Genomic DNA, 7262 nt, shown 5'->3' on the forward strand with positions numbered 1-7262 from the left:
GCAACGCCGGATGGTTAACCCACTGAGCAAGGACAGGGACCAAACCTGCAACCTCATGGTTCCTAGTCGGATTTGTTAACCACTGCGCCACAACAGGAACTCCTATTACCTCATTTAATACAGCAGCCCTATGATACAGATTTTTTATGATCTCCCTTTTATAGGTGAGGAAACTAAGGCCCTTAGACTGGCACCATCAGCATCATTCAGGAGCTTGTTAGAAATGCAAAATCTTGGGCCCCATTTCCGACCTACTGGGGCAGAATCTGTACAGAACCACCAGGCTAGACCAGAGGGCCCTGTGGGTCTTAAACTCATGTATGCATGAGGGTTCGCTAGAAGCTGTGTTAGAACCCACATCCCTGGGTCCCACCCCTTGTCCCAAATACAAGTCCCTGGTATTTATTTAGCAGCAATACTTAGGCGCTCTGTGGAGTTGCATCCCTCAGGTTCTTTTTGGTATCACATCATCTACCAACATTAGCTGATAGTGAAAAGCAGCATTTTGGAAGTTCTCTTACAGTGCAGCGGGTTAAGGATCCAGCATTGTAACTGCAGCAGCTTGGTCACCACTGCGGCACAGGTTTGATCCCTGGCCTGGAACCTCCGTGTGCTATAGGCGTAGCCAAAAAACCCCAACATTTTCAAAGAGCAGAAATCAGAGTTTTATTTTCAGGGGTTGACACACTTTTTCTGTAAAGGCCCAGCTAGTAAATATTTTAGGCTTTGCGAGCCATTAGGCCTCTGTCATATGTCGCAAAAGCAGACAATATGTAAATGAACAAGGGTGTCTGTTTTCCAGTACAACTCAGTCAACTCCTCTCATTTAACTTAGAATCAGGGAACCTCCAATGATGGCAATGCTCCCAGTGCAGAGTGTGTCTAAGGAATGGGGCTCTTGGCGTTCAGCGGAGAGAGGAAGAAAGGACTGTCTGAGTCCATTGCTCGTACTGTAGGCGAGGAAAAGCAGTTTTCCCTCGACCCTCCTAAGTTTGTGGCTGAGACCCCCTCTGCAACAAAAAACAGATTAACGAGACAAAAACACACCATTGTAATTACTACATAAGGGGAGCCCGCAAAGAAAGGAGACTCCAAAGGCAGCCAGACACCTGAGGCTCACGTACCATCCTGAGCTGAGGAAAGGGACTGGGGTCTGGGCCTTCACCGGGCCGAAGGCCTTTCACAGGAAGGTGAGAAGAGCGGGTGTTTGGTGAACAATGTTTGCCCACCATGCAAAGGAGCCTCAGAAGAAAAAGTGATCTCAGCTAATGGCTCTTCCTGGTACAGGCCTCCTTTCTAATTTTTTTTTTAGGCAGTAAAGAAGGAGTTAAAAAGCTTTTCAAAGCTGAGTCTGCTGGGTCTTGATAGCCTTCAGTTCAAAATAATAGGTCAAAGTGGCACATTCGGGAAAAGCCTGTTCTGAACCCCTCCACACCATATGCCAGGATTAACTCCCTTCAGGCTGATTACACTGTAACACCTTGGGATAACTTTTCTACCAGGCTATGAAATCCTAATACTTTCAGTTTTTGTAAGGTAACTTCTCACCTCATAGGCTATTGTCACTACTTTTTATCAGTTGTGTTATTAATTAAGAAAAAAACACTGTGCCAACAAACTTATATACCCCAAGTATCGTGTAAGAATCTTATTTGACAAGGTCTTGCTTTTACTCAAGCAGCCATATTATTTTCTAATAATAGAAAATACATTGCAAAAAATAATCAAGTAATCACCTTTTATCATTTTCTGAGTGTGGGATAACTTTTCTCCTTGGCCTTATGAGAAAAAGCCCTATAACCCTCAGTGCTGATTATTGTTGAAGACATAGTTTTCTAGCTTATCGGATGTCATCTTGGAGTCCCCACAGGATAAATTCTCCCATCTCCTGTAAGCCATGTGACCTCCCTAACCAAACACCAGGACATGAGTCTTCTCCTCACTTTCTCTCTGGTATGATCTTATTTTACCTACACTGGTTTTTCTTAGTTTCGACTCTCTCCATTTCTTTAATGTTTATCTTATTTTGGGCATTTTTATTAAAAAATTGCTTTCTGTCCTTTATGGAATACAAAATTTTAAAATTTCATTTATTTTTTATTTTTTGGCCATGCCCATGGCATGAGGACGCTCCTGGGCCAGGGATTGAACCCATAGATCGGCAGTGACAACTGCTAGATCTTTAACCCTCTGAGCCACTAGGGAGCTCCTCTGGAGTACAGATTTATTTAAGTCAAAAAGAATGTTCAGGAGTTCCTGTTGTGGCTCAGCAGGTTAAGAACCCAACTAGTACCCAAGAGGATGCAGGTTTGATCCCTGGCCTCACTCAGTGGGTTAAGGATCTGGTGTTGCCGTGAGCTGTGGTATAGGTCGCAGACATAGCTCAGATCCTGTGTTGCTATGGCTGTGGCGTAGGCCAGAGACTACAGCTCCGATTCGACCCCTAGCCTGGGTGCCTGCATATGCCACACCCAGGTGCGGCCCTAAAAAGCAAAAAACAAAACAAGGGTGAGGATGTTCAATTTGAGGGTCTTTAGTTCATTGTGCTTTGAGGACAAAGGGGAAGTGATGCTGCTATCTTCAGACTTAGGAAGTAGCAGATAGACACACCAACTCAGGTGTAATGTACTCAGATTTACATCATCACTTGTGTGGCTGAAGTTGAACGTTCTTGGTTGGCGCGTGCGTCCTGCCCAGCTCACTCGGAGGGACCTGAGTACTGTAGACAGTTACCCTGCAGTTCTGCTTTTTTGTTTTGTTTTTTAAACAGAATTCACGTTTTATTAGATGAAAATAAACGACACAAAATTGCTTGTCCTCACCAATTAAAAGATACTGTTTTCGGAGTTCCTGTCATGGTGCAGTGGAAGCAATCCAACTAGGAACCATGAGATTGCAGGTTTGATCCCTGGCCTCGCTCAGTGGGTTAAGGATCTGGCGTTGCCATGAGCTGTGGTGTCGGTGGCAGACGCGGCGAGGATCTGGTGTTGCTGTAGCTCTGGCATAGGCTGGCAGCTGTAGCTCCAGTTAGATCCCTAGCCTGGGAACCTCCATATGTGTGGCCCTCAAAAGACAAAAAAAATAAAAATAAAATAAAAGACACTGTTTTCTGTATTTTTCCTAGGTGAACCACAAAACTCTTGATAAGAAAACGGGTTTTCCCGGTTATGCATATAAATCAAGATGAGGGAGTAGCTATGGTCTTCAAAAACTTAGAGGAAAATGGGCAAAACCACACAAATCAGTTGTCAGAGTCTGCGGCTTCAGGTTCTGTCTCAACCATGGTTTTCATGGTCCATCTGCTGAAAAACTGAGCCTGGTCGGGGTGCAGATGAAACAGGGGTGCAAGCAGCAGCCACGCCTGTGGGGCGACAGTGGCCATTTAACAGTAAGGGTAACTCCCTTACATTCTCTTGATGAAAAAGTCAACTCCGCAGGTGAGCACAGTTTCTGTCACATTCTGGTAATTTCCATAACCCGCCATCACAGATTTTTAACAGCGTACTTCAGACACAGTGTACTTAGGTCAGAAGCTTCACTGTACTTTATAAATGTGTTTTCTTCCCCTTTCACTCCCTACTTCCTTAACATTTCTTCAAAGAACCGATAAATCCTGACCATTAGATCGGTGATAGTAAACATCATGCCCCGAATGCCTTCAGTGCGACCCTCACGCCATAGGCAGGAACCAGTCACAGAGCAGCACTTTCAAGACCATCTTCTTAGAGAACACAGCAGTCTCCAAAGTCTGCAAGTTCAGATTGTGGCCGTTCAGCTGGTAAGTGGGCAGTGGTGGCAGATTTGGTGTGTGACCTTTGGCAAATTTACTTTCAGTGACTAAGAGGCCTGCATGCACCTTATAGCTTTGCCTCCTAATAAACCAATAAAAGATGTCTTTTAAACTTTTCTCAGATATTTTCAATGATTTTTGAATTACTTTAGGAACTCTGACACATTGTGTAGAGTTTGCTCTGTGTGTCTCTCATGAAGTCCAGATCAGGTTTTGCATTAAGAGTTATGTTCCCAAAGCTATGGGATGTAACCTCTTTTGGGGCGGTGTTTGGGGGTGTGTTTTATGATGTTTGCATCCTTGCTTCCTCTCCATCTTCATCCTGGGAAGAATCCACAGGACCTAAAGCAATTTGGAAACCTTAGAAAAAAATACATAAAGATCAGGTAGCTGTAGAGCATCATAAATTCTGGACAGAAGCTCTTTATCTTTCCCTCTGTTTCCACTGGAGCCTCTGACAGTGAATCTCCACAGAGTGTCAGGACTGGTAAGTCACTGTACTTGTTGGCACAGTGCTCCTAGGACATGTTGAGCTGGCGATGATCCATGTCTGAAAGTCAGGGCTTTGAGGTGCTGGTCTGGGATTCTCCCCAAGTTACTGAGTAAAGCCATCCACTGTTAGAACACTGGGAGTGTTTATAGTGACCTCAAAGGTGAGTTGAGATTGTAGGTTACCTTGGCCAGCCCTGCAGAACTTCCCAGAACGTTTCATTTGAATATCGCATTTAGTGTTCAAAACTGTGGCTTCCTCAAACCAAAAATAGTAATAAAACTCCCTATTTTCCATCACTTTCATTTGTGAATATGACACTAGTAGCTCGAGTGGCTGGTTGCCAAGGAGATGCCAGAAGTTTGTTGCTGGACTTTTTCCCTCAAAGGCTCTTGTTAAGCTGGGATGTTTTTAAGAAGGAAAAATGAAATCAGTGAAATAGAAATCTGTTAACATGCTACAGGGCACAGATGCCTGACCAGCAATAAAGCTCTTCCCTCCGGCATGTGCCGACACCTGCCTATTGAAGAAGGCCCTCTTCCTTCCATCAGTACACCTCTTTCCATGCTCTGAAAAAGGGCAGATATTACACTGTCAAATGCTATAAGCAGTTGCCGTCACTGTTGGAAAAAAAGAACAGTCTTCCTCAGGTATTCTCAATGCAATAGACACCCCATAATAAGCCCTGACCTTCCACAAAGGGCAGAGTGTGGTGATGGCTGGGACTATTTCTCTAAGCCAGGTGGACATGAGTTTCATTTTGGAAGGCAGTTCACTGGACGCAGTCTATACCTGACCACCTCACTGCTCCACGATCAGCCTCGTGTGTGTGTGTGTGTGTGTGTGTGTGTGTGTGTGTGTGTGTGTGTGTGTACTTGCAGTTCACTGGACGCAGTCTATACCTGACCACCTCACTGCTCCACGATCAGCCTCCTGTGTGTGTGTGTGTGTGTGTACTTGCAGTTCACTGGACGCAGTCTATACCTGACCACCTCACTGCTCCACGATCAGCCTCCTGTGTGTGTGTGTGTGTGTGTGTGTGTGTGTGTGTACTTGCAGTTCACTGGACGCAGTCTATACCTGACCACCTCACTGCTCCACGATCAGCCTCCAGTGTGAGTGTGTGTGTGTGTGTGTGTGTGTATAGCAGGAACCATGCCTTCTGGACAGGGAGAAAGGCTGATTGTTTTTTTTAATTTTTAATTTTTTTCATTTTTTGTCCTTTAGGGCCACACCATATGGAGGTTTCCAAGCTAGGTTCAGTCGGAGCTGCAGTCCCTAGCCTGTGTCAGAGCCACGTCTGTGACCTACGCCACAGCTCACAGCAATGCTGGATCCTTAACCCAGTGCACAAGGCCAGGGAGTCTTCATGTTTACTAGTCAGGTTTGTTAACTCCTGAGCCACAAGGGGAACTCCAAGGCTGATTCTAACAGGAGACAGTTAATAGCATGTGAATCGAGGGCAATAGTGCTAGCTCGCATTTACTGGATTACTATGTGCCAAACAGTGTGACAGGTACATTGTACTATTAGAATAGGTACATTGCACTAATTATATAACAACATTCAGTTAAAATATTGCAGTGTGATAGTTTTTAAGAAATCTTTCTCCCTGCCCAAAATGTGTAGTATCCTCCACATGCATGTATAATTACTGTTATTAAGTCTCTACTATGTGCCAGGCATGGTGCCAGATGCTTTATATACAGTGAAATATTACTTCATTATCTCAGGTCTCAATTGTTACACAGAGATACATTTTTCCAGAATGAAAACCTTGGAACTAATTGATCACTTAAAAGGTTTACTCTATTCCACACCTTTTGCAGAAAGAAAAATACACAAGCCGTTAAAAGTGGCCTAAGTCTCTGTAAACATCCAGGAATGTGTTGTGTATAAATTAAATGCTTTCAGTTCAATGCACTTTTATTACATACTCTGTTTCAGGAGGTTCTGAACAGACACGTCTTCAGTTTTGTGACCTAAGAATATAAGTGTGTTTCGCAGATAGATACTCAAGCACCCAGGTGCCAAGTGTTCCCATGTAGGGAGCTTGGGCATAAGCCACAGCAAGAAGGGCTAGCTTTAGGGCTGGGATCCAAGTCAGGGCAGGACCAGCAGCGAAGCCCCCTACTTAGCTGCTGGGCTCCCTGTACATGGAGGCCCCAAGGCAGGACCACCATAGCCCTGTTCCACGGCTGTTTCCTCTGTAGCTTATCAGCTTCTGGCTCCTGCCCCCAACACTCCACTGAAAGGCTCTCCAAGTTCTGTCTTTTCAGCAAATCCTGGGGCCTTTCCATTACCTTTCTAGGGATACCAGATTTAACAAATAAAAACACTGCGTCAGGTTAAATTTGAACTCCTAAGTAATGTGATATTTTTAGTACAGATCTTACTTGACTTGGGATGGGGTCGTGTCCTGATAAACCCATCATAAATTCAAAACATCATAAGTCAAAAAATGCATTTAATGCACCTAATGTACCAAACATCATGGCCCAGCCTAGCCTACCTTAAATGTGCTCAGAGCACTTACATTTGCCTCCAGTTGGGCAAAATCATCTGACACAAAGCCTGTCTTAGGATAAATGGTTAAGTATCTCATGTATTTTACTGTACTGAAAGTGAAAAACAATAGTTGTGTGGATACAGAATGGTTGTAAGTGTGCAGGTTGTTTACTCTCATGATTGCTGGCTGGCTGTCAGCTATGGCAGCGTCACGAGCGAGGATTGTCCCATACATAGACAGCCTGGAAAAAATCAAGTTCAAAATTCAAAGCGCATTCTCTAAAGAACACATCACTTTCACACCATCCTTGAGTCAAACCATCATCAGTTGGAACTAAGTACATAAAACTTACTAAACAAACTTAAAAATCATTTGTTGTTCATCCAAATTTGAAATTGGACTAGGAGTCCTGTATTTTATCTTAACGACCCTACTTCATCCTCTTCTTGTTCTCTGAGTACTTGACCCCATGG

The 7262-nt window shown here is 44.1% G+C and overlaps 1 long non-coding RNA gene across 1 annotated transcript; it reads left to right on the forward strand.

Moving 5' to 3' along the window:
• Window positions 1-3906, forward strand: LOC110255758. Its single transcript, XR_002336551.1, has 2 exons — window positions 1-3437; window positions 3602-3906. It is a non-coding gene; the product is annotated as an uncharacterized LOC110255758 (long non-coding RNA).

This window comes from Sus scrofa, chromosome 11 (assembly GCF_000003025.6).
Source record: "Sus scrofa isolate TJ Tabasco breed Duroc chromosome 11, Sscrofa11.1, whole genome shotgun sequence".
In the NCBI taxonomy this organism is placed as follows: Eukaryota; Metazoa; Chordata; class Mammalia; order Artiodactyla; family Suidae; genus Sus; species Sus scrofa.